The following is a 27,421-nucleotide window of genomic DNA, read 5'->3' as shown; positions in this document are numbered from 1 at the left end:
GCTCAGAACAGATTTGGGGAAGATGGAGTAAATGCAACAGAGTGGCAGAGATGAGGCTAGGCATGCACATGAAGGCTAGATTGTAGAAACTCTTGTAAGGAGCCAGACTTTAGAAAACAGTATAAACTTCAAAGAATATTTCACCAGTGAAACACAGATTAGTGTTTTTGAAAGATATCGGTTGACAGTGAGAAGGATGGATCTGAGATAACAGAGAGACAAAGGCAGAGAAAAGAGTTGGGAGGTTAGCGCCTGTGTCTGGCAGATGGTGACGGTCTGCAGTCGGACCAAGACAGAGAAGGAGAAGATAGAGAAGGGAAACTCGGCCCTGGGTAGAGGGTTGGCTCAGACAAGGAGACAAGAGGAGGGAAATGAAGATAATTAAAGTCTAAAGGTTCTCTGGGATGACTAGTTGAATTAATTTTCTTTGCTGCCATTCTTGAAAATATTATAAATTAATTGCTTTAATCTGAGTAAAAGCCCAAATCCTTTCAATGCTCTACAAAGCCTGTGTCATACAGCCCCTATTGCCTAGTTGAGCCATCTCCCAAACTTATCCCCCCTCACCACCAGCTCTGCCGCAGCCGCACCAGCCTCCTTCCTTTTTCTCAAAAATGCAAGGCACACGCCAGCTTTGGACTTCCCTGACCCAACCGCTTCAAACCGCAGCCTTTTCCTTCATTGTTTGTACCTATCTCTGTTCCCTGCTCTAAGTTTCTGTTTCTGTGTGACACATCTCACATATCACTATAATTGTGTGTGTGTGTCATTATTGTCATCGTGCCCTACTAAGTTGTTAACTCTGTGAAGACCAGGGTTATTTTCTGCTTATATTCACAACTATCCCCCAGCACATAGAAAAGTATCCAGTAGATGTTCAGGAAATATTTGTTAAATAAAAGAATGCATGCAAGCGTGAATGAATTGATTAATATTGCCTTAAGCAGAAACGTTAATTAACGTTTCAAAAATTGTTCATCGATGTTTCTAAATCTGACAATTTAGGTAAGGAAAGAAATTTGCATTTAACCTTCTGTACTTAATTCCAGACAATGTGCTTGATAAATCTATTTTTAGTTTAGTTCAGGCTTTCACCCTCTGCTTCTTCCATGGCTTTTAGAATATGAAAAATGTCGACTAGGTTTACATTATTCATATTAAAGGATTTTATTTTTCATTGGAGTCTATCTTAAATCTTTACCCTCCACCCTTCAAAGTATTATTTAAATTATACTTTAAGTCTATGTATAAACTCACTTCCATCTCCATCCCAGGAATTTTTCAGAAACTCATTCTCCTTTCTTCACTTCACTACATCTATACTTACTGTCTGGGATTTAAAATGAAGTAAATCCTCTTTTTTTCTCCCACTAGAGTTTTCGCTTCCATCTAGACCCCTTTATCTGATCTCGCAAATAATCTTATGTTCTCAGAATAAAGGAAGGAAGAAAGTGCTATTATAAAAGACGGTACACCTTATAACCTTATTTAGATACCTCATGATATACACTATCTTAAAATTAAATTAAAATTGAAACATGCCATGTTATTATAGCATTAAAAGGAAGAAAACACAATTATTCAGCTAATACTCTGTACCAGGGCCTGGAGCAAAGCACATTTATACATATCATCTTACTACTTTGCACAGATCATACAGATCTGTAAAAAGAAGACGTCATTGGCCACTGTTTTACAGTTGAAGATTCTTAGGCTAAGAGAGGTCCAGTGACTTGCCAATGGTTGCATAGCTACTAAGTGACAAGGCAAAAATTTGAATCTAATTCTGATACTAAAATTCAAATTTTTTGTAAGGGTTAGGAGAAATGGTCTGATAATAGAATTAGGCTAAATTATCCCCAAGATTGCTTTGAGCACTAATATTCTAGGGGTGTAGAAATCCATGCAGTGATATTTGCCTATGACTATAGTAACTTAAAGCAACTTCAAATTAATATTCATTTTAACTTGACAAATAAAGTAAGCAAAGATAAACAAAATCATTTGAAAATCTCTAAAAAGACAAGAAAAGTGTGACTCTTGAGATGGAAAAGTAAAAAGTCCAATTCCTAATTACTTTTCCACCACATTCCAAGTCTATTCATGACAAGTGTTTGGGGTTTAAGGGACAAAATTTAGACAAATGGACAAGCCATGGTTTAACTTAATATTGTATCAAATATCAACAGTATGCATAGTATAAACTTGGATACTCATGGTATGCCTTGTCATCAGAAAGGCATGCTATTATTACCAAATTAAGATGCATAAATATGCCAGTGCCCTGCCCTTCAGCTTCAAAGCAGAGTTGCTAAGGATCAAGACACCAACATTACAGGCATTGGTAATCCCAGTTAACTCCTGCAGCCCAGTGTGCTATCCATATAAGGCAATGGCATGCCTTGTGGTTCACAGCCAAGGGGCTCTGCAAAGAAAGCAGGCTCTGGGAGGCCCACAGATCACGAACACTGAGCTCTGCACGGGCAAGAGAGCAAATGGCCCATTCTTCTCATTTGCCAAATGTGCCTCTCATGAAGTAAAAGATAAAGTTACCTCTCGGATAATGCCCACCGTATTACCACCACTAATAGATCCCAAAATAAAGAGAACCGTAAAATGTTTGATCTTGAAGAGTGGCTGAACTTAATGTAGTCTCCTTGCTGCATGTGGCTATCAGAGAATAAATGATCAATGCAAAGATGGAGTGAGGTTGAGGAAGAATCAGGACCCCAATTGTCTTTCTTTTCATCTCTTTTTGAGAGTAATATTGCAGAGTGGTTAAGAGCTCTAAATTAGGCTGCAACTCTCCTGCTTTGCAATTCTGCTTCTGTTTTATGTTAACTGCATGCATGATTCTAGGTCAATTGATTTGCATCTCATTGGTGAAAATTAAACAAGATCCTGCAAGACAGGTATTGCCACCAGGCCTCACACAAGATGGGTGTTTAATAAATGCTAACTATTGATATAAATTATATCATTTATTCTCCATATGAAATGTAACATGAATTATCATTAATAATAAGGGAGGAAATAGGAAGACTGGGCTATTTTTAGTAGTTTACACCTTTGTTCCCTTAGAGTATCACCTTATTCTATATGCCTGGTATGGAACTCCTGGTCCCCCAGTGTGACTGTGGATATTTGAACCAGCATTTCTGTTATTAAACAGCATACTCCTCCTGCATGCGGCCTCAGAATCTGACCTGCACAAGGGATGCTGACCTCACTCACAGCCTGCTGAAAGTCCAATTAATTTCAATTTCAGTAATTTCAATTAAATTAAATTTTAATTGTAATTAAAGTAATTGGAAGGGCTTAGGTTTGTAAAATACAGTGATTAGATTTATTAACAACCATAACACATAGCTGTTGGAGCTCAGAAACTGTTATCCCAAAATATGGTGCTTTGTACACCTGAACTGAAAAAAAAAAAAAAAAGCCTTAGGTTCTCCTGACATCCCCCACCACTGCTGTCTCTCCCAAAGCATAGGATAAAGATGTTCCCTGAAGTTCCCTTATTTGCCTAAAATCTGCACCTATTAAAGAAGAAAACAATGACCTCTGGTCCCTTCCATGAGTTTTCATTAACTGTACCCATATCACAGGAAGGAAGATTGAACTCTGTCAACAAATCTGGACAGACTTTGTCACAAACCATTGTCCACTCTGTGGGCCCAACAGACTTTGCCCCAGAACACTGTACGTTTTTCAAGCCGATTGCATTCCTCTAAAAATCATTTACTGTTCCCCTAAAATCATCCACACTTCCCTATCTCTCTTTCCCCTAAGAAGTAGGGTATATAAAAGCCAGATGTGGTGGCTCATTTCTGTAATCCTAGCACTTTGGGAGGCCAAATCAGGAGGATTGCTTGAGGTCAGGAGTTCAAGACCAGCCTGACCAAGAGGGAGACCCCGTCTCTATAAAAAATAAAAAAAAATTACCTAGGTGTGGTGGTGCGCACCTGTAGTCCCAGCTACTCAGGAGGCTGAGGCAGGAGGATCACTTGAGCCCAGGAATTTGAAGTTGCAATGAGCTATGATGATGCCACTGCATTGTAGCCCATGCAACAGAGTGAGATTGTATCTCAAAAAGAATAAAAAATTAGAACAAATAGGGTATATAAACATCTATACCTCATTGGTGATAATAAATTTATAAAACATTTTCTCCTATTTATCTGCCTTTTTGTGAGTTGACTTTTCAATGAATCTTCCAAGGGCAAAGGGGAAAATCCCTTAGCCCCAGTGTAGCACAACCTTACTCTTAGAACGTGTCTCCTCTTTCTTCGAAAACCCTACTCCCCTCTTCTGAGTCTGCCTCTTACTGCTCCACACTAGCCCAGGTTTCCTTTCTTTTCATGAAAATTTGCAACCTTCCTGGATATATCTTATTAACTTTGTACTAGCAAAACATCAAAGGTCTGAAAAAGAACAATAGACTCACCCTCTGATGTTATAATTCATAACAGAATAATGTGTGAGCCTTCCCTGGGTCATTTGCATTCAAAAGGTACTGATAGTTTAGCAAAGAAATTACCCTTCAGTTGTACTATTTTAAGTAAGAAAAATAGATATATTTTGAGGCACATGGTTTTTCCAGTTTCTCCCAAAAAATGTCATTTCAAGATCTGCCTACAGTGTTGATGGATATTGGGCAAAACCTTCTTAGAAAAAACCTTTTTAAAGTTTAGAAGAAAATTACCATCATGGATGTTTAAACTATTTTATGATTCAGTCCCCTGAGTGAATCTAAGGCTACCAGGTATCTACCTTAAAAACAATGAAAGAATTAAAGACTTCTCCAAGACTCCCATGGCAAAATTGCTCATGTGTCTATACTAACTTTAATTTAGCCCAACAACTGGGCATTTGCTATGTGCAAGAAATACTAGACAGCATGGAAATAGAAAAATTAATTAATTTTTGGTCAAGTGGCATGCATTCAGTGGCTTCTCTCAATCAGAATTAACCTTATTTGCCTATTTGTCTCCAAATTTCTTTTGTTATTGCTCAATATTAGTGCCCACCAGCTCCCTTAATTATATTGCTAATCATGTCTATCTTCCTCATTAAATGAGATGTTCTTCCACAGCAGGAACCATTTTCTAGACATTTCTGTATTCCCCAACACTTAACACAGTACCTGATCCTCAGTAAACCCTCTTTGACAGCTAGGCCTGCAAATCCCATCCATATAGGTATTCCCCAGAGCAGATAAACAGGTAAAAGACCTGGGGGCTGGGGTCAAAGATCCACTTCCAAAATGAAGAAATTCAGTTACTATAATGCAGAACTAGAGTCAAAGTAGAAATTTATCACATACTATTTATTATGTTTCATGAGAAAATTTGAGACACATTGTTAAATAATATTTTCCTAATTTGTAAATTAATAAGGTCAGATAATAATATAAAATTGCATCAATCACATGAATAAAATACTCTTTCCTGAAAAAAATATATTAAACACAATGACAAATTAAATCATAAAAATTAGGTTGTAGCTTTTTAATTTATTCAACTCCCATTTATCTATTTTTGTTGTTCCTGTGATTGCCCTTGGGGTCTTCTTCATAAGTTCTTTGCCTAGGTCAATATCTAGAAGAGTTTTTCTAACATTTTCTTCTAGAATTATTATGGTTTCATGTATTAGATTTAAGTCTGTTATCCATCTTGAATTAATTTTTGTGAGTGGGAGAGATATGGATCCAATCTTCTGCATGTGGCTATTCAATTTTCCCAGCACCATTTAGCCAAGGAAACAATCAACAGAACAAATAGACAACCTACAGAATGGGGGAAAATATTTGCATGCTATACATTCAATAAAGGGCTAATAGCCAGAATCTACAAAAACTCAAGCAAATCAGCAAGAAAAAAAAATCAAACAACCCCATCAAAAAGTGTACATAAGCTTTTCAGAAGAAGAGAGACTAATGGCCAATAAACATATACAAAAATATTCAACATCACTAATCATCAGAGAAATGCAAATCAAAACCACAATGAGATATCACCTAACCCCAGTAAGAATGGCTTTCATCAAAAAGTCCAAAAACAATAGATACTGGTGTGGATGTGAAAAGAAAAGAACACTTACACACTGTTGGTGGGACTGCAAACTAGTGCAACCTCTATGGAAAATAGTATGGAGATTCCTCAAAGAACTGAAAGTAGACCTAACATTTGACCCAGGAATACCACTACTGAGTATTTAGTCAAAGGAAAAAAAGTCATTTTATCACAAAGACACTTGCACTTGAGTATTTATAGCAGTACAATTCACAATTGCAAAAATGTGGGATCAACCCAAGTCCCCATCAATTCATGAGTGGATTAATAAAATATGGTAGTTGTATATCATGGAGTGCTACTCAGCCATAAAAAAGAATTAATACCTTTTGCTGCAATCTGGATGGAACTGGAGACCATTCTCTAGAATTATTGCAGGAATGGAAAAACAAAAACCACATGTACTCACTATTAAATTGGAACTAACCAATCAACATTCATGTGCACAGATGGAAGGAAAATTTAACGGAAATCATGCAAGTGGGCTGGAGAAGGAAGGGATGGATGAAATCATACCTAACGAGTACAATGTACATTTTCTGGGTGATGGTTACACTGAAAACTTTGACTCAAGCAATACAAAAGCATTCATGTAACCAAAACATTTGCACTCTCATAATATTCTGAAATAATAATAATAAAAGAGCATGAAACAGTAAAAATAAGATAAAATTAGGTTGTAATCTTATTTTACTACTAGTAAGATTGATAATATCTTCCTAAATTTATTCTAAGACTTCAGTCTTTTTTTAAATAATGTTTTTCTTCTAAAAATCTTGTCAATTCTCTATGATTTTCACTTGGATTATGAATATTTTTGAGTACATGTTTTTTTATGTCTAAAAGTCATTAATTAGGGAAAATGACCTTTCTATCATAGCATCTGCACATAATAGCAAGGCAATGAATTCACATAATTTCTTTATGTTTGAAATCCTAATGTTCTCATTCCAAACATCGTTATATCCTCTTAGCCATCTCTAGTTTGTAATCTTTCTTTTCACCTCATTCTGCTCACAAACTCCTATTAAAACATAAATTAAGAACATGTTTATTTAAAAGATCATTTCCTTAAAAAGTAACAAAACTCTCCTTGAATTTACAAAAAGAAAAAAGTCTTCCTTTTTCTACCTATAAGAGCCTAAAATGAATCAATTTCTCTTTGAGTACATAAAAGCATATCAAATTCCCAAGGCAAGCATATTTATCTCACTTCTCCATTGTGCCTAATATTACATGAGATTACTGGTTATTTTTTTAAATGGAATTTTCTTTTTACCCCGTTGACTTGAAAGTACATCTTTTCCTGATTTTTTTGCATTCATTTTGACATTAAAATGAAATATAATTTCTTTTGAACATACTTCAAAGAATGCTTGCATTGTAAGCAAAGTAACTGCCTCCAATTACACATGGAAATATTTGCCATCTTAACACCTAGAATGAGTGATGCAGCTTTGCCTTGCTCAGGCAAATGCAGCAATTGCCCTGGTGTAATACTAGGGAAGCATTCAGAGAGCATGACTAGGAAAGCACGTAAAAGTTTCTAGACATGTTTTTCTAAGTATTCTATTTCGCTTCAGCCTCTGACTTGAGTCATTTCATTGTCATTGCCAAAATGTTGTGATTCCTGGGGCATTGAGGTTTTAAAGCATCAAACAAGATATGATGTGTAAAATCAGAACGTTCCTGGAAAATTTGTGAATATGACTTAAGAACAGCACCACAAACAAATGAATCAATAATGTTTTGTAGGGAACTGACAATATAACCCAGAGATGGCCACTGAGATTAGAGTCCTATCTCAGAAAAAAAGATGTACTATGACTCCTTGAATAATAATATAATAGAAAGCCACAATGACTGCTTATATGCCAATTAGCTATTGCTAACTGGGTATGTTATTTTAAGGGGAAGGGGACTATTATTCCAAAAGTATAAATTTGCTGATTTTTGTGGTATTCAAGCTACAGGGAAAATTCTTAGGTGGACAGCATGGTAGGCCATGCCCAGAGAGGCTGTAATTATTTCCGTCAATGTCTTGGAATAATGATCATGCGACTGCACAGACTCACAGGCTAGTCCTCTTTACAGAGCTACAATGTGAGCATGTATGGTTCATAGTTATTGTTATATAATTTGTGGTCCAGGAAGCAAGAAGAAAGTTAGAAATTGTACATGCATGATAGCTAAATCTTTGATCCAAGAGATACAGCTTGCTAAACGTTGGAGCTCCAGGTGATGTTATTGGAAGTAATGAAACTTAACAAGCTCCTTCTTGGGACAGAGACATGGCAGAACTTCTCCCTGGACAGGTAGAATACCATTGCCACCAACCAAGCATGTCTACTGTGGGAAACTAGGAGTCCTAAGGAGTCACCCTCAGTCCACTTCAATGAGCCTGCTAGGCTTTGCTAAGAATACGTACTTTTAGCTTATCCCAATGAACAGTAATTGCTATTAGGAAATTATATATGTGTGTGTGTGTGTGTATATATATATATTTGACAACTGGGTTGAATGTTCATTTTCCCTTTGTTTGGAGCTATATATTAACAATATACAATAGAATTTTCATATAAAGTAGTGCATTAAGGAAGAAAATAGTACATATGTGAACATAAACTAGCTGATCATCTAATACCAGCTCTATTTCCTGATGGCATTCTATATCACAAGATTTGACTTGAACTTCATATCAAGGCATATGGAAGCATCATAAAAATTCAATAATGTTTGCTTTATTAGGAAAGCCCAGAATATCCTCAGGACATTAGAATCAATCTGAAGTTTAGGGTTCAGAAATGAAGCAAGACAGCCATTTGGTGAGGCTGCTACTAAGGGGAATAGCACTAATGGCTCACGTCATCTTCTACCAGAAGAGATTGGACTAGATTAGAACTGTCTCAGTCTAGGCATGTGAGATTCAGAGAGCCGTTAGACTCTTTTCATTCTAAGACAATAGAACTAAAAGTCAGGGAAGCTTGGTTTTAGTCTGGCTTCTGCCATGAGCTATTTTTAAAACATTATAAATCAATGTATTAATTTATTCAACAGTAATTTATGGAGCACCAACTGTGCATCACTGTGTCACTGTCCAGACACAGGACATACTTGAGATGCATTAATGGAGATAGAGGCAAACAAAAGATACAGGTTCCCTGCCCAAGTGAGCCTTACAATGAAGCAGAGACGACCGATATTAAATATTATCACATGCTGTGCAATAAGTACTATAAACAAAAAAATACAGTCAATTAGGGATTCTAACAAGAAGACTATTGTGTTAGGGAAGGTCTCTCTGAAAAAGTGACATTTAAATCAGTAGATCTAAATTTTGCACATTAGAATCACCTTGGGAGCTTTACAAACTATATGAGTGACTGGTACTACACCAGGTGAAAGGAATTGAATCTAAGGATGGGGTCTAGGTAATAGTATTTCTTAATATTTCTCCTAAGTAACTACACTCTGTGGCCAGCATTGAGGGCTACTGATTTCAGCTGATATCAGAAGGCAGGAATAAGCTAAGTAGGGAGTAAAGTTTTCAAGGCAGAAAGAACCATCTCTGCGAAAGCATCAGAAAGAACCCGCCACGTTGGATTAGGCATGGACACTGAATCTGGGTCCCTAGGTAAGCAATTTGAAGGATTTGGAATTTTATCCTAAGTACAGTGAAAACCTATTAAACATTTGGCGGGAAACTGGCATGAACAGTTTATAAAAACCACAGTAGCTCCTCTCTAGAAAAAGTACTGGAAGGGTCTAAGGAGGAACTGGGGAGTAAGGAGCTGAGAGAGGATGTGATGGCTTGTGCTGGGTTTGTAGTCATACAGATGGAGAGAGAATTATTTTGAGCTATTTCAGAAGTAGAGCTGATGTTTTGTTGCATTAAATGAAAGGAGAGTGAGTGAGAAGTGTGAGAAAAGATCCCCAGGTTTATGGTTTGAACAGCTGAGCAAAAGGATGCACGTTTGCTGAGATATTTAACACTGGGGTAGATGTTGAGGGGTTGGTTTGTACCTGGAAATCTGAGATACCTATGAAACTCTGAAGTGCAGGTGTCAAGTAGGTGGCTGGATATATGAATCTTAGGAAAATGTCTAATGATACCAATTTAGAAGTCAGAAGAATATAGACAGTTATTTGAAGTCATGTATGGTATAAAAGCCTAGAGAGAACATAAAATAACAAGACCAAGGTAGTTCCAGTCTCAATTTTATTATTGTTAAATGAAAGGATTAAGGCTCGGAGAGGTGATTCAGGTCTGTAATCCTAGCACTCTGGGAGGCTGAGGCAGGAAGATCACTTGAGATCAGGAGTTTGAAATCAGCCTGAGCAAGAGTGAGACCCTCTCTCTACTGAAACAATTAGTCAGGTGTGGTGGTGAGCATCTGTGAGTCCCAGGTACTCAGGAGGCTGAGGCAGTAGAATCGCTTGAGCCCAGGAGTTTGGGGTTGCTGTGAGCTAGGCTGACACCATGGCACTCTAGCCCAGGTGACAGAGCAAGACTCTGTCTCAAAAAAAAAAAAAAAAAAAGAGAAAGGATTAAATATGACCAATGGTTCTCAAACTTCAGTGTGCCTCAGAGCAATTCACAGAGTTTGTTAAAACATTTGTTACTGGGCCCTGCCTCCTAAAGTTTCTGATTTTGTGGGTCTGGAATGAGGCCTGTGAATGTGCATTTCTAACAAGTTTCCCAGGTGACACTAATGCTGATAGCAGCCATACTTGAGCACTAGATGATCTAAGATTTCCCTTCCTTCTCAAATATTCTGTGGTGACAGTACTGTGCCATCTTCAAAAATTCACAAGATATCTTATCTAAATGCCAGATAGAGATTTTATTACTGCAAGATGAAAGGATTTTAAAACAAAGAGATACAGTCCTAGTCACAGAAAAGGTTAAAAGCTGTTTTATGCCTTCATAATTTGTTTTTTAAAATGTTGGACAAATAAAACAATTGACAGATATTTATTGAGCATCTTCTTCATGCAAACCATTTTATGGCAAGGGAAATCTGTAACTCTCTCAAAGTAAGGTGTATACATTCCTGTTGGTGTTGTAGTTGTTTTTGAATAACCTGATGAAATTTAGAGATTTCCATTCTTTATGCATCATTCTTTCATACACAGTTAAAGGAGCCTTGACTGCAACAGTAAGGAACATGAGCAATCCAGACCACAATGTAGGCACTTTGCATTTTGTGTGCCCGCGTGCGTACGTGCGCACACACACACACATGCACACACACACACACACGTACACAGGATCAGTTAAGATTGTGAGAATATTGTTTAACAGCACCCAGTACTTCATCTCATTCAGGCTTTCCATTAAAAAGATAAATAGCTCATTATTTAAAGAAAGGTTCAAAGTACATTACTTTTATTAGTTATTGGGAACTAAAATTTTTGGGAAAAAATATCCCTTGCTAATCTTCTCCTCTGCCACATCATGAACGTTGGATTTTTTTATAGAATTGTCAAGGTATGTTCAACTTCAGCTTAACTCTTCTGTGGCTAGTTCATGGATAAGTAAAGCTGATGCTTCAAAAAGGAGACAACTAAACAAACTTTCCAACCCCACTCAGAAGAACTATACCCACCCTTCCAACTTCTAAAGCAACTTAGGGATGTCATCTATGCAGATATAATCACAAACCCCTTCTCCAAAATCCTAATTTTCTAAAAGGTTGTGTTTGTGGTCAAGAGTAGTATGCACAAGGTGGCTAAATGAGATGAGGAACACATTCTGTGAAAAATGAAATAAATCAAGGCCTTTTAGAAACTTGAAAAAGTAAATATCAACTCCCCCACTTTGGGTAAGGCATTTGCTGTGATTTTTAAAATGTCACCATATAAAGTTTCAGGCTACTAAAAGACAAAAAAGAAAGAATTTTTTCCTATTCCATTTTCCCCTATGCAAAACATACAAGTGACATTTGCATTGCTTCCAGCCCTCCGCTGAAGATGGCCTTACTTCAAACAGCTAAAGTCCAGGATCCCTACATTGGTAAATCCACTTGGGCAAAATGCCATACTCCACAGACAAGCTCCTGTGCACAAAGTGCAAGTATTTCAAAGAGTTTTCTTACCTCCTAGTGACAGAAACCATGAAATCTTAGGTAATATCTAGCCACAACTCTTACCTCAATTGAGGTGGGTTCAATGTAACGTCCAAGCACACTTCCTAACCTCAGTTAAAGGGTTAGCTTTTCTCTATTCTCTAGTAGAAATATCAAGCTGTAAGTAAGCAGATTTCTAGACAATGAAGGTCTTCTCATGAGAGTTATTACAAACATTACCCGTCCTCTTCCCTTGATGAATAACAAGGGAAGGGGCATAAAATCTTGTTGTAACTTAATATTTCATAATCCATTTGTTGCCCATGAAAAAGAAAAAAAATATTACCTTTTTATGGGTCTTCAGTATATTAATTTTAATTATGGAATCTTCAGTCCCATAAAGGGGAATTTGACTGAGGTCTCCTATTACACAAGATTCAGTGGTATTGAAACATAATTAACCGAATTTTCTGAACAAAAATAATGGAATGTAGCCTAGGTACAAGAACTTGTATATATGTGATATGGAAAGAAACAATATTTTTTTAAACTACTATTAGGTGGGTGTGTTAGTTTGAGTCCTCTGAGAAACAGATGTTAAGACAGTATCAGATATGCAAGAGATTTATTGGGAGTATAAATGTAAGAATCCCCATTTCTCTTTCTGTACCTAATCTATTCGAGCCCCACTCCTAATTCTTTTATAGTAATGTTCTTTCCAATAATTACATTTCAGTTGGAAAGAGCATTGTTTTAGCTGCATTAATGATAATACAACTAGTATTCACTGAGGTTTTTATCAAGTTTCTGGCACCGCTATGCTATATATTTTACATGTACTATAACATTTAATTCTTACAACAAACCTATATGGCATTATTTTCCTCATTTAACAAATGACAAAATTGACTGAAACAATTTACCCAAAGGTTACAGCTAATAAATGTTAGGGCTAAGATTTTAGTCTAGATACTCTGTTACTATAGCCCATTCTCTTAAACTGAATTGTCTCCTTAAACAAATGAAAAAATTCAGTTAATCCATAAACAAGCAGTTTAGACATCTACTGCGTTCTAGGTGCTGTGGAGGACACTAAAGGAGAAGGATCCCTGGTTTCTATGACCTCACAATGTAAGGATGCAATCAGGAAAACAAATCTTTTACAGACGAGCCGTACAAGAGACTATATATAATTAAGTACTAAATCATACGGCTCATTCTGGAACTACTGTGGGAAAAGGAAAAATTATTAAACAAGTACTGAAGTGAGGCAGAGCAGAATTCCTAAAGAAATGGGATCAACACTACTCTTTGGATCATGCATAGAGTTTAAAATGGCAGAGGATAAATGGGAAGGCCTCACAGACCAGGAAAATAACAAGAAACAAAAGTTAATGGCAGAAATAAGGGACGTATTTCCAAGATTTTAAGGGATTGCAGTCACAAGACAGGCAACACATATCTATCCAATTATAGCAGGAGGTTTGTTTTTGGAAATCAGGTGCTTCATAAATGTTTGCTGAATTAGTAAATCAATGAATAAGTAGATGAGTAAATGATGATCATATTTCCAAAATTATAAAAGGACAAATTGATAAGATTAAATTCTCTCTTTAAATTTAATTTCTGCTCCTTTTTTTTCTGTCTTCAAGTTTAATCATAAAATGTAGTTAAAAAAGTTAAAACAGAAAATGAAATCTCTGGAGTACACCTACTTGGACTGGGTTCACTTCAAAACACAACCCTAAAAATCAGACATTTAGAACGCTAAAAGAAAATGCTACTTTAATTATCAATTTCCCTGGTTTCAAACACTCTCTGACTTTAATGAGAAAAAAGTCATTAATACTATTCGTTATTGAAGCTGAATCATAAAAAGAAAAATTCTCTCAAGGGATGGGCAACATCGGGGAAGTATGAAAAACATCATAAGGGAACAAAATGAATTATACGCTTTTAATGAGAAAAAGAAACCTGCATATCTCTGTATTTTCTTTTAAATAAATGGGGAAACATTTCCCATATATATGTGGGAAGTTAATGGTAACTTGATGGGTCAACTTAAAATTTCTAATGTGAAGGATTGTTCCAGACTTGAAGGAACTGGGGTCAGAGAATGCAGACTTTCTTTCTTTATCAAGCAATAGATCATGCAATGACAGCCCGTGTGGGGAAGCAGCATCTTCAGAATCTCAAGGCTGTAGAGGAAGGTCAACATGTATCACAGCGTTCTTTGTTTCCTATCTCCAATCAAGCTTAGAATGTTTTGCACATAACAATGTGAGGGAAAAAAAATTAAAGATGACCTTTGCCATGAGGGAAAAACTCTCTTAGCTTTGTTGAAAACATCACTGCTATTCACTTTACACTATTCATTTGTCTAAACCCCTACAAATGAAACACCAAGCAAAAATTGAGAAAGTTGAAAAGAAAATGCAAACCTGGGATATCAACTCTGGTATTGCATTATCACTAAGGATTCTCATGACAATACGAGATAGAAATTCCCAATTAAAATGTTAAAAAAATAAAGCAATTCAATGGCTACATAAATTATATTTTCTTAACCAGAATAGCACTGAAGGCTATTTGGATTAACAGTAAGACTGATTTAGGATGATGTCTCCCAAAGTGTGTTAAATGAAACATTAGTTCCATGGGATGTTCAGAGGTGTGACAGGAAGAAATGGTCCTATGATTAAAGGCAAGGTGAAGCAAAATGTCTTTATAAACGGCCTTCTTTGACTCCTTCATATTGCTGATGTGCATTATTAATATCAAGGGAAAATAGTATGTGGCATTTTCCCAATTTACTTGTCTATAGAACCTATTTTTAATGGAGTACAGGGTAAACTTCTAGGTATTTTGCTTTAGCCATTCTTTATTTTTAGAAGGAGGAAAACAAAAACATGACACCACTAAAGACGACGCAACTAATTTTAAATCCACCCAAACAATTTTGGATTTTTTTAAAAATTTAAACTGAACCTAAAAATTTTCTAATACCAAAGTACATTTCAGTTTGGCAAAAAGATGATTTTTTTTAAGATACTATGTTTTTCTCGCTTCCCTTTGCAGTTTCCTAAAAACATTCTGCAAGTAGAAAAATATTTTTCTAAAAGTAGGATTTTGGGTGAAAGTTAAAACATTAGATAACTTAAAGGGACATATTTTTAAATTAAATTCTTCACGAGAAAAATGCATAAAATATAAAAAATGTACCAAAGAACATGAATAAATCAGAACTTGAAAAAAACCTAGATATTATGCCATGTTTAAACTTACACTAGCTTCCCAGATGAAAGCAATCATTTAAAACTTTAAAAAATTTATAACTATTTTCCATTAACTTTTAAGGAAAAGAAATTAAAACTGTACTTGATTATAATCTGGTCACAGATATTTACTATCCTTTGAAAACACTGTTGGGACTCAGAAAACAATACCGCAAGATGAAGTCCTCAGAAGCAAAAGTTTTTCTCTGACCTCCTCCTGGCCTCCTGTCTCTCAGTCCCATTCTTCCCCAAGGCTAGCCATAGAAACGAGAATTTCTCTTCCCCAAGGTGGATCATAGAAACTAGAATCCTATTACCCAAAGCCAGCCATAAAACCTCAAATTATTCTGTGTAAATCTGACCTACCTTGTTTGACTGTAGGTCATAAGACCTCCATTCCAGATAGGGCCCTGCCCCACTCCCAGAAGAAAGGAATGCATGCTCAGAGGCCAAGAAGAATTTAGACAAACAGGCCTTGCTGGGTCTCCTAACTCGGTCTGTTAGCATTAGATCATACTCTTTTTGTTCAATCATATTTATACACAGCTGTCTATACTCTGTTAAACCTAAGCATAAAAATTGACAATGCCCCCTGTATCTTTGCATCTTCATCCTGAAGGCTCCCATATGTACATATTAAATAAATTTGTCTGCTTTTTCTCCTATTAATAAATCTGCTTTATGTCAGTGCTTTTTCAGGGAACCTTTACAGGTCCAAGAGCCTTGGTCCCTAAGATGATAACCTCAAAGTCTGAAGTGGCATATATTTTTTATAAAATAAGAGAAAAACATATACTGTATGTATACTGTAGGGACCAAGGCCCTTGGCTCCCTACAGGTTCACTGAAAATTACTGACATGAGGCAAACTGATTAACAAAAGGCATACAAATTTATTTAATGTGTATATACCACAGGAACCTTCAGAATGAGGACCCAACCTCCCAGTGAAGTACAGAAGCTTATAAAAAATGGGGGCTTGGATTGCAGCAAAACAGGTTCTAGTGACAAGACACTATGGGAGGGAGAATGGAAGAGACTGGGCTAGCAAAGGTGGTCTTGTTATGTAGTCAGCTGTCCCCAACCTTTTTGGCACCAGGAACCGTTTTCATGGAAGATAATTTTTCTATGGACTGGGGAGGGGGTGTACGGTTTGGGGATGACTCATGTGCATTACATTTATTGTGCACTTTATTTCTATTATTATCACATTGTAATATATAACGAAACAATTAAACAATTCACCATAGGTTGGGGACCCCTGATGTAGATAAAACCTCACAGGTAGTAGCTCTCAGAGAGAATAGATGGTAAATGTTTCAGACTTTTAAAGGTGTCTGATTCTCAGTTAATCTTTCCTGGGTGGGGCAAGGGAAGGCCTGGCTGCTTCAGTGCAGATTCTCCTCTCCCGGCCCCAAAAGAAAGCTTTGCAGCATTGCTCTGTCTTCTGGACCTGTGACAGCCATCTCAAAATATGTCAAAGAAATATATTTTGGAGTAAAATCTTATGATATCTTTCAGTACATACTATTTTGAAAAAATGCATTGTTTATACTTTTAAAATTTTACTTATATCAGAAAATTTTCATGAAGGTTTATCATTTAATAAAATATTGAATATTTTACAATAATATTCAAACATAAAGAATCAATTGCCATTTTTCCTCAAAATGACTTCAAAGATCATATGAGGGGACTAACCTACTTGGGAATAGCTGAGAGAAGGATTTTATAGAGAAGTGGATGGAAGAGGAAGATATCATGTGAACAGAGTAAGAGAATCATAGAAGTAAGACGTATCTGTGAGACAAGGAAGAGAGTAACTGGGGTCTTAAGTGTTCTGTAGCTTGCAAGCAGTCAGGATAAAATACAAAGGTACCCTCTAGTTTGAGACATGAAACTATAAAGTATTCCTTGTGTCAACTTCAATCAAATTCAGAATACAATATGTCTGTGATTTCTTTTTCCAGATCTTCATTAGTATTCAAAAAATAACTATTTATTTTGCAAAGCACAATCCTTAAAAAAAGAGAAGAAAAGGAAGCATGAAAAATGCTATGGAAGTAAATCATTTCTTATTTTCTTGCATAAATAGCCAAGAGGAAAAAAAATAGCTCCATCAATTTCCAAATGTTTGAACCTAAAGACTTTTACAACGGAAGGAAGATGAAATGCAATTCTAAATATTCACATGCAAATCTCACATTAAATGCCCAAATCTCACCCTGTTTCCCCCCACCCCCCTTTACAATCATATATTGAATTAGATGATACGTCTTTTTTTTTTTTTACTTTTTTTCCAAATAAAATATACTGACATTATATTTAGCTAACATCACACTCACTTATGCATTAGGACACTGATGAATTTACGATGTCCTTAGCTTTAAGGAACAAAAATCTGGTCTCAAACTAATTTAGCTATGAGAACATTTATTATCTCTCATAACAAGAATTCTAGAGGTGGGAGGTTTAAGGACTGATTGAATGAACGGATCAATGATAACCTGGGAGCCCAGGTCTTCTCTTCTCAGCTCAGCCCATAGGCACCATCCATACTGCGGCGTGGCCACCACAGTTGCAGGAAACAATATCCAGAGATATTATTTCCTCTTGTGGAATTTTCTTAGACATAAGGAAAACTCTTTCCATACACTCCTTAAAAAATTATTCTTATATTTAACTGGCTAATATTGATTCATGAGCCCATTCCTCAAAGATTCATTCACTAGTGAAGGAAATAAAAATATTTTACATCAAAATAGATTTGTTTGATGTATTTTGCTGGCTGTCAGGAAGCCAGCAAACAGAAGTGGCCCTGGAAAGCTATGTTCTGTGGGGGAATTTGCATTCGTAGAGAAAATCTGCATTGATGTAGCCAGGCCCTCCCTTGTCCAGATATAGGAAAGAGTAACTGAAAGTCTGACACCTTAAAGAGCTAAAAGACACATTTATCATCTGTTCTCTCTGAGGGATACCTGTGAGGTTTCACCTATATAACAAAACCATCTTTGGTAGCCAAGCCTCCTCTTCTCTCCCTCTTATAACCTATCTTACTACAACCTGGTTTACCACCATAATCTGTTTTTTTGGCCATGCTGTGAGCTCCCATTCTTTTTGGAACCTCAAGGTGGTATATGAGTTTCTGCAATCCACTGGGGGGTTGGGAAATCACTCTGTGGTTCTCTCCCTGTACACACACATCAGTAAATCATGTGTCTTTTCTCCAATTAATCTGCCTTTGGTGAGTTGATTTTTCAGAGAATCTTTTTTTTTTTTTTTTTTTTGAGACAGAGTCTCACTCTGTTGCCCAGGCTAGAGTGCCGTGGTGTCAGCCTAGCTCACAGCAACCTCAAACTCCTGGGCTCAAGCACTCCTTCTGCCTCAGTCTCCCAAGTGGCTGGGACTACAGGCATGCACCACCATGCCCAGCTAATTTTTTCTATATATTTTTAGTTGTCCAGCTAATTTCTTTCTATTTTTAGTAGAGATGGGGTCTTGCTCTTGCTCAGACTGGTCTTGAACTCCTGACCTCCAGCGATCCTCCTGCCTCCGCCTCCCAGAGTGCTAGGATTACAGGCGTGAGCCACCACACCCAGACTCAGAGCATCTTTTGAGGACACAGGGGACGTTTTCCTTTTGTCCCTACACTGGCATAACCCTTAATCTAAGGAATCCACTACATAAAATGGAGGTGTAACCAGCTTTTTCATGGGCTGGTTTAGGAAGAGGTAAATATCTGGGAAGAATTTTTTAAAGGATTCTCTTAGGAAGAAGCAAAATAAAAATCAAAGCTAGATAGAAATCAATGGTGCCCTCCACATATATACATGCTGTCTGTATCTTAAAGACAAAAGATAAAGAATACTTCTGGAGCTTATACTAAAGAAAGATTAACTTAAATTGAGTATATGAATAAACAGCCCATATTTGCATAATTTTCCTCTTCTGAGAAAGCTGATAAACTCCTAAGAGCTCAGTTTCTGGGAACCTCATTTCTTAAACATTTACTTGGGCATACTGGTTTTCTCTTGCAAGTAGCCTGTCTACACAGATCATTGCAATAACTCACTTAAGAATAATGGCAATACTCTCAGGCAGTTAATCTCATCAGCTTTCCAAAGAAAGAGAAATTGTGACATAGTGATGTTTGTGGCTCCCGGAGGTCTGCCGTGGCACTGTGTCCCCTGCATACTCATGAGAATCCTCATCAGTTATGATCATCCAGTGTCCCATGTTTGTCTTGACTACTGGTTGTTTACTGTCATTAAAAATCCCTGTTAAAGTGGTCATGGATAATTAATGTTTCACTGAGTGAACTCAGTGTTAGGGAGTGAGATTTAAAAGATAACCTCCTCCACAATAGTCACTTTAAAAAGACAGAGATAAATTATCTTTCATTTTCACACAGCATGAGTCTAGAGTGTCCACTAAGATGTGATGAGACCAGAAGTGACACCAAATAGTAATGACATACTATTATTAGAACATGAGGAGAGTATCATTCAATCTGCCCAAGAGATAAGGAGATAGTATTCACAGGTCTCTGCCTGCTTCGGCCTTTTGTTTCATCCCAGCCTCAGCGCTGGTGGGAGGGTGTCTCTAAACTCAATAACTCACAGAAGTTCTTCTGTGAGAGCCAGACAAAGTGGTGTTTTTGTCTGGGAGGTTCCTCAGTCTGAGAAATACAAGGATCAGTGTGACATAGGATCTGCCAGCTAGAGCACAGAGCATTGCCACAGGACCAAGTAGAGACAAAAGAGTAGACATGAGGAAAGAAATCAAATCAAAGAAATCAAACTCCTCATAGCTCTGAGGAGTTTGTGCAGCACCGGGAAATAAATATTTAAGATAAAGAGCCAAGAAAGGATCGTACCTTGCTTTGTATCCCTGATCAATCATAAATAAGAGTAGATTTTTTCCGATGATGGATCATCTATGAGCCTCTGCAGGGCAAGACAACAAGGGTGCACATGCCATAGAGAGATTTCTCTCAGGTTTCAAGTTCCAGCTATTCCCAAAGTTCAATCCTGGCTCCAGGATCAGGGATAGCACTGGCAGCTGGCTTCCCCTTCACACCTTAGAGAACAATTCACCCTTCTGCAACCTCTTTCATCTACATAGAGAATAATGTTTACTATATTATCTAAGAGGCAAAAAAGCAAACCAAAGCTAGGTATCCCCACAGGCAACCCTACAGCTCACCTTGGTTCCAGAACATTGGCCATATGACAATTTTCGGGCTAAGCAAACCACAACCTTTTTATCTTTATCTTTTTTATGATTCAGGAAAACAGAAGTTTCCAAAGACTGTCTGGTAATAATGTTTAACAGAAGATACTTAAGAGTCCCCCTACAGTGCCATGTCATAGGGAGGACAGTGGTCATTGGGTCTAGCTACACTAGATCTTTCCATTTAAAACAATATTTTAGCTCACATTTGTAGTAGATCAGAGTTAAACTCTGTTACCTAAGAAACCCTGGTTGGCATGCCTTTTGTTCATTCCTTAACAAATATTTATTGAGAAGACACTCTGTGCCAAGAATAGTTCTAGGTGTTGGAGATACATTGTTAAACTAAACTGACCTTCACTGCAACCAAATGAAATAAAAGAAACCATAAAGCTTTTATATCCATGTATTTTTCTAACTTCTTCAGAGCCTGTTTTTAGCAAGAAAACCATGCTTAATAATAAAATCAGCTCTACAATGTAAATGCAGTCAAATAGTAGAAATGGCAATAGAATTATTAGGCAGCTTTGCTAGGGTGTAAACAAAACTTACAGTTAAAGGCCAGTGGCTGATCCATGACTATCTCTCTGTAGCCAGACTCACACATTCCCATTTTCCAGATGGGATGTTCTTGTATGAAATCATTTCAGCTACCGCACGTTGGACCAGAATTGAAAATACTGTACCTTTCCACCTCAGGCCATGCCTCTGCAGCCTGTTACCTGTTTCTTCTGATCATCCCCCATTTCTTCATCTTTGTCCATAATTGTTTTGAGCAAGCATTAATGTACTTACACAAAACACCATGAGTTATGGGGACCAACTTAAAGACGTCAGGATAGGTGAGGTTATTCTCAGTTAAATATCACTTGAGTCAAGTTTAGTTCCTCTCACTGTTCCAACTTTAAAAGACAAACTAGTCCGTGCTGAAGAACACCTTTCTACATATACTCCACAGCCAATCCAAGCAACTGCTGCCTCAGAGTTCTAAGCATTTGTCATTTGTTCCCAGAGCCACTGCCTAAAAACCCTTGGCCCTCATGTTTGTTAAAGACCTGAGACAGTCTTCCATACTTTCTTAGCACCTAGTCACCCTATCCCAGGTAGCCGGTGTCTACCATCAACAAGTCCATATGCACCTCTCCATTGCATCTCATTTCAAATTTGAGAATGTTTTCTGCCCAAATCAGCTCTTTCTTGATTTTAACTTATAGGTCAGTGATTCCCATATTTTAGTGAGCATCAGAATCACGGTGAGGACTTTATAAAATGCAGATTTCTGGACCTCACCCCGAGTTTCTGATTTGGTGGTCTTGAGTGGGGCCTGAGTATTTGCATTTCTAACAAGTTTCCAGGTAATGCTGATGCTGCAGGTCCAGGGACTGCATCTTGAACGCTGCTGCTCTAGTTCCGTGATTCTCAGTCCTGCTACGTATTACAGTCCCCCGAAGAGATTTTAGCTATAGAGATGTCCGATTTCCTGAGAGATTCTGATTTGAATGTCAGGCTGGTATAGGGCCCAAGAACCATATTTAAAAAAAAAAAAAAAGTCCCAGATGCTTCCACACTATGAGAATAGCTAAAATTTAAAAATTCTGACTATATCAAATGCCGGCCAGGATGCAGAGAAACTGAATCTCTCGTACTTTCCCAATGGGATTGTAAAATGGTTCAGCCACTCTGGAAAACAGTTTGATAGTTTCTTAGAAAACTAAACATACACTTCCCATATGATTCAGCAACTATATGCCTGGGCATTTCTCCCAAAGAAATGAACACTGTTTTCACACAAAAACCTATATACATAATAGTTCGTAGCAGTTTTATTTGAAATGGCCCAAAACTGGAAACAACCCAAACGTCCCTCAGTTGGTGAATAGTTAAACTGTGGTACATTTATACCAAGGAATACTGCTCAGCAGTGCAAAGAATGAACTATCCCATCGCTCCTCTGCCCCACCCCTCAGTTTACACCCTCACCATTAAGCCATCTGCTTCCTGCACAGGTTGTCTTCCTCCGTTTTCTCAGGTGTGAATATATTAGAGCTATTTGAAACAGACAAAAAGAGTAATTGATGCTATTGTAAACAGGATTGTTTTCTTGATTTCTTTTTCAGAAAGGTCATTTCCTGGATTCAATAGAATGTACATAAGTGCCACAGAAATGTACAGAAATAACAATTCTTCTTCTGAGTATATATCCAAAAGAAATGAAATCATTACTTGTAAAGATATTTGTACTCCCATGTTCATTTTAGCATTATTCACAGAAGATATGGAAATAACTGAAGTGTTCAGCAATGGACAAATGAATACAGAAAGTATGGCATATATATGACAGTATATTATTCAGTCTTAAAAAAGAAGTAGATCCTGACATTTTCCACAACCTGGATATAACTGGGTAACATTATACTATGTAAAATAAGCCAGACACAGAAAGAAAAATATTGCATGATCTCACTTATACGTGGAATCTGAAAAAAAAGTCAAATACACAGAGATAGAGAATAAAATAGAGAATAAAACAATAGTTACAAGGGGAAGGGCAGGGAAAGGCAATGAAGAGATGTAGGTCAAAGGATACAAAGTAGCAGACATGTAGGATGAACAAGTCTAACATACAGCATGAGGACTATATTTAATAATATTCTATTGTATTTGGAATTTTTCTAAAAGAAGTAGATAGTGCTCTTGCCACAAGGTGGGGGGGGGGCAGAAACAGGTGACTGTGAGATAATGGATGTGTTAATTTGCTTGACTACAGTAACCATTTCACTATATGTATATCAAATATCATATTATAAACCTTAAACATATAAAATAAAATTTTCTAAAAACTGAAGGAAAAAAGAAGACATTATTAATGTCATTCACTCAATCATTCTTTCTATAAATAGTTATAAATGTTTATAATATTAAAAACTCTTGGGTATTATTTACTTAAGGTAAAAAGGATCTTAAGCAAATAATAATAATAGCTAATCATTATAGAGCATACTAGCACAATTATAGCACTGTCATAAACTTATATAAATTAGTTCATTAAGCTTTCCAGCAACTCCATGAGATTGGTAATATTATCATCCTCATATTACAGATGAGAAAACTTGAGACATAGACTTTTAGGTGCCTTGCCCAGGATCAGGGTCCCAGAACTACTATTTGGCATAAACTCTGAATTCAGAGTTCCAGGATCTTAAATATTATAATGCAAGAATTAGGTTGAAACATAAAATTGCCATTTTTTTGGTCAAAATGGTTGAATATCATCGGTTGTATATTATTCAACTATATAGGTTTCCATTAACAACTCAGTTGTTAACCACAGGGCTATAAGCATTTAGAGGTGGTAGAAGTAATCAAAAGTGCCTGATGTTGTCAAAGTAGGCATCATAGAGAAGGTGGAAATTGATCTTGGCTTTAAAGGACAGGATCTGAATAGAAGGAAACCAGGAAGGGCTGTCTAGATGAGAGGATAACATACACCAAGCCAGAGAGGTAAGAATGCACCCATGTCTTTTGTAAATATTGATATTCATCAGAGTAATTCTTCCTGGTCTCCAAATTCTGTGTAAGCCTTGATCAGCACATCAAGCCTTCTCTCAATGTTTGACATAACAAAAACTTTGCCATTAATTCAAAGGCTCTTTTTTAAACATCCTGACTTTTGCATCTTCCAAGTCACATATTTTTGTGGTATAAGAATCCACTAGAATCTATCATCTCATTAGACTTTTGCCTACAGTATTGCTTTCTTCATGTTAGCATTTTTGTCTCCCAATTTAAGAACTGTTTATAAACCGTAAAAATACATAAGATGTTATTTTATAGTAACATTTGTAATAATTTTTCTAGATATAACCACTTCTAAATACAACCATTTTGTATTTTTAAAAAAGAATATACCACAATTTTTGAAGTAATTCCAAGAAAAGAAATTAAATATATAGCTAACATCATTTAATGCTTGTGAGAGACACTCTTTAAAGCAGATTTACAGGTATCACCTCATTTAATCCTTACAATAAACCATGAAGTAATTTCTATTATTATAATGAATAAAGCAAGGCACAGAGATCAAGTAATTTACTCAAAATCATGCAGCTACTTAGTGTTATGATCAGGATGAAAAGAAAGCAAACATTTATTATTTACTGTGTATGCAACACTGTGTCATCTGGTCTCATAGATTGTCTTCTGTAATTTTACTTAAGTTTTGATAATCTTGACCAAAATTGTGTAAGGCATTATTATATCTTTTTACCAGATCATACAACTGAGGCATGGATGATTTATGCAATTTGTCTTGTTTACCTTGCCTGTAATTTGGGGGACAATATTTAAGGCCTATGTTTGAAATGTTATTTTACCTCCCAAGTTAATTATATTGATCAGTCTCACTACATCTTTGTAAGTCTTTTCTTTTTCTCAATCTTCCCACTGGTGTTCCTTATCCACTCCTATAAGCATAGCCCCAGCTAGCACTTTGGACCCAGGGTAATCTCTATGAAGGCCAAATATGAGAATCAGTTCATCCATGGCCAATTAACTGGTCCTCAAAGTTGACTTAATGCTTTTCTTCTCTGGTCTTTTATCCGGGTTCCAGGAAAAACACTCATTTTTTCTTATTCCCTGTAAGCAGATCCTCACTTTAAGTCATATATTGAGTAAGTAGGCCCCCATTTGATTTCTTCACACCAGTATGTGCCTTGCTGGCACAAAATTTCCTCCAAATATGTTTTTGATATCAGTTTTTGTTGGTGCTAGTTAACATTCACTGATTTTTTTATAATTAGAGGCACAAAGAAAGGTTTTTGAAATTCCTTAAGAGTCTTCTATTGATTACACTATGAAGGAGACAGACTGTAGATCTGTTTATCCTCTTCTGTGTGGGTGGAGGTAGGAAAATCGCCACCATTGAAGAAATTTGGTCTCAGAAAGAAGCATAGTAATAGGCTCAGACACCAGAGTGGGGAAAAAGAGTCAAAGACCTAATTACTTCATACAGCATACAAGCAGAACCAGAAGCATGGTACCAGTTATTTAGATTGTCAGCTGTTTTAAAATAAGTGTATTAATAGAAAATATTTAGAACAAGAAGGCCCCCGATCAGGAAATGACTGCCATTGAAAACACCATGCCACAGAAGGCCACACAGGGTAGCACCAGGGTTGGGTTGGTTAGGAGGCAGAGGGAGAGGAAAGAACTGTGGGCAAGAGCTTTTACTGTGGTTTCCATGGGCAAGAAGGAGTGAGGCAGGGTAAGCAGGCTTAGGATTGGCTAGTTTGAATAATTTCAGTGGGTCCTGGGTAATAGGAGCTGCCCCTAGTTGTCTGGTACCTGGCCCTGGAGTGATAAGGGCAGATGGATAGTGGCTCAGAGTGTGAGAACCCAATAAAGGAGGTGTTTTAGTGTGGGCTCTGGATTGGTTGGTTTGTGTTTGAAAAGGAAACTCATAGGCGAGTTGTTTACTATCTCTAAGAATGGGCTAACCCTCAGAGGAGTAGTCCCTCCAAGGCCCCAGGTGTAAAAACATCAGAATATAGAGAATAAAAGATACAGTTTAAGATACCAACCACATGACCACTGAGCTGTGGAATGGTAATTTTTTAAATGTTAATGTTTTAAAATTGTTTTTATTTAAATTTTTGATCTTTATGAATTATGATCTATACATTTTTATTTTGATATTTGTTAATATCTTAGAAGAAAAAAATAATCTCTTATGAATAAAGAAGCACTTAAGAATTACTAGGTAAATTCAGATATTACTTTAAAAATGCTTGAAAATCACAATGTAAGTAATAATTATTAGTTGAATAAATTCATCAAATGTAGCACCATTACAACACTTGAACATGATATGCAAATTTTAAAGTCCATTTTCAAGGATATATAAAATTGTTGGTTATTGTTTTGCATAATAATTGCCATGAATAGTAAGCATTTGGTGTAGGTGCTGAGGGTTGATTTGCATTAACTGAAACTTTCTGAAATTAGTGTGTGGGCAATGAAAGAAAAAATGGTCTGGACCCTGGAGGGTAGGCTATCAGGGCGAATCTGTCCTCACCCTACTCCAAACTGACCCTTGACCCCAACCCTCTTCTCTGCTCTCAGGGAAGTTTTTCTGATAATGCTGCTGTCCCCATGGTTGCTATTCAAATGCTGCCAGAAAACATGAAGGCAAAAGGAGGTTAAAACTCTATGTGTCTCAGGGAGAAAAAGTCTTGTTCTACAGTGTGGGCTAGCATTATACTTTGATTAAGTACATCTTTCCAGGCCCCACAATCCACATTACTGTTTACAGTTTTCTATTTTAGGAACTCAGAGCTGACTTATCAAGGGACCAAATGTCAGAAGCTATTGTCAGAAGTAAAGTCAGTGCTTCCTAACACATGTACCTTTTTCCTATGTCCTGTAAAAGAGTTTATGACCCCTCAGCTATACTTCTGTATGCTCCCTCTCTTTCCCAGGATGGACCTAATGAAAAATTACCCTTCAATCCAATATTTTGCTCAGCCAGAATTTTTGGGATGCTTATGCAGATGGAAAACCTCATGATAGTCACAACGTTCTAGAACACTACTTCCAGAAGTGGCTACACTTCTCACATTCTCCTGAAGCCTGGAAAATATTATATACGGCTTGGAACCACAGATTTCACTTCAAAAGAATAGATTCCATATTACACAATAAAGCAAATATACATACGCCATTGAGTTTCAGACTTAGAGTCAGAGAACTGGGTTTCAATTCTAATACATAAGAAA

This window comes from Lemur catta, chromosome 1, assembly GCF_020740605.2.
Source record: "Lemur catta isolate mLemCat1 chromosome 1, mLemCat1.pri, whole genome shotgun sequence".
In the NCBI taxonomy this organism is placed as follows: Eukaryota; Metazoa; Chordata; class Mammalia; order Primates; family Lemuridae; genus Lemur; species Lemur catta.
This window is presented reverse-complemented; position numbering follows the sequence as displayed.